This window comes from Pseudophryne corroboree, chromosome 8, assembly GCF_028390025.1.
Source record: "Pseudophryne corroboree isolate aPseCor3 chromosome 8, aPseCor3.hap2, whole genome shotgun sequence".
Taxonomy (NCBI): Eukaryota; Metazoa; Chordata; class Amphibia; order Anura; family Myobatrachidae; genus Pseudophryne; species Pseudophryne corroboree.
Window position 1 is genome coordinate 321,502,820 of NC_086451.1, and position 1,727 is coordinate 321,504,546.

General features: G+C 39.5%; 1 pseudogene; it reads right to left on the minus strand.

Moving 5' to 3' along the window:
- Nucleotides 1–543: 543 nt before the first annotated feature.
- Nucleotides 544–661, minus strand: LOC134950040 (5S ribosomal RNA; annotated as a pseudogene).
- Nucleotides 662–1,727: the final 1,066 nt, after the last annotated feature.

Consider the following 1,727-nt stretch of genomic DNA (forward strand, 5'->3'; position numbering starts at 1 on the left):
TTTCTGTGCATGCCATGTCTCCTGGATCACCATGTGCATGCATTTCCCTGCATCACTTCTGTTCCCAGTGTGACTGTGTGACTAGGCCTAGCACAACATAGGCACAGCCATCTTGACTCTCATCATGCGGTCGCTCCTGCACCTAAAAGCAAAAAGAAGAAAGAAGACTTCTTTGTGGGCACACTCTTGTTTCTATAAATTTCGCTGTCAGTATGAAGATATTAAAATTAAAACTTCACTTTTAATACAATAGCTTAAAATATAAATCTCCTATCACACATGGACATAACATACATATAACACAACAGTGATTAAAAAGGTGATAGGTGGTAGGACTGTAAATCATCCGAAAAAACTAATCCTTAATAATTGGGAAATCCCTGGCAGTAAGAGGCCCCAAAAATGTAGTAAATAATATGGGGACCAAATCTTCAGCACTGGAGATTAATAGGACCGATAGGTAATGGGAGTAACAAAGAACAGATGAAAGAAAAAATGTGAATCTGCTTTCAATGTTAGACTGGAGTTGTTCCTAGATTAACAACCCTACTGCACCGAGTCTTCCCTGGTGGTTACCCACCAGGTACTACCCCGGCCCTCAACTGTTTAGCTTCCAAGATCGGACAAGATTGGGCACAAGCAGTGAGGTATGATAGTAGGTTAAGAGTGTTGGCATGCATCCATCTCCCGAATCATTGATGAGAGTTCAGAAGGAAGTAATAAAAAATGGAGAAGAAGAGGATCTGCTGTTGGTGTTAGATGGTGACCAAATAAACCACCAGTTGGAAAACTGCCATGGGAAACGTCCCCCAAATCACCAATGAGAGTCTTAAAGCAGAAAAGTAGGTGTGCTAAAAATTGGCATTCCTATTCCTGTAACTGATGAATATATAAGCTATATATATATATATATATATATATATATATATATTGGTCTGTGGTTCTGAAAAAAACTGTTGGTAACAATTGTTGCCCTTAAATAAAGACAAAAGTATCCAGACAATGTCATTCTCAAAAAAGCATAATTGTATGAAAAAATAGTATTAGCAGAGAGCAGGTTTGTAAAATAAAGATAATAGTATCACTTGCTCCTGCACCTATCCAGTTCCTGCATACTGTAATTCCACATGATTACTGTTGCCTATCTGCTCCCATGTTAGCCTATTTAAACCCTCCAGTTCACCAATGCATTGCCAGATCAATAAGTCATTACTGATTACCTGGTTCCTGATCTGCAGCTGATCTGAAGTTTTTACATAAGTCCCCTGTGTTCTCACTGCTGCAGGAACTTCTCCTCTCATTGTGCTTCTCACCTGTGGTGCTTCCGCTATTCCAAAACACCAGTGTGCTCTTGTCTGCTTCTTTCATGTTCTACTATAAGCTCCTGGTTCACTACTTATCTGCCAGCTGCATTCATTTTTCTGGTACAAGTACAAGCATTCCTTCTGTGGACATCCTGATATCCTGTTGTAGTTAACCCTTGATATTCCTGCAATCAAGTATCCTAGTTTGCTAGATGTACAAGTCTCACCTGCATTACAAAGTGCTCAATTTAGTTAGATATTTTCATCACAAGTTCATGTATCTCAAGCACAGAAGGTCTACAACTACTGTATATATAAACTCGCCATCAGGGGTACGAGCCGTAGTGTTCTCTTTATCAGTATTCTACCACAGTACTAACCAACAACCTTTGTTTGTGTTTTAGCCAAGGCAGAGTTCAGTCA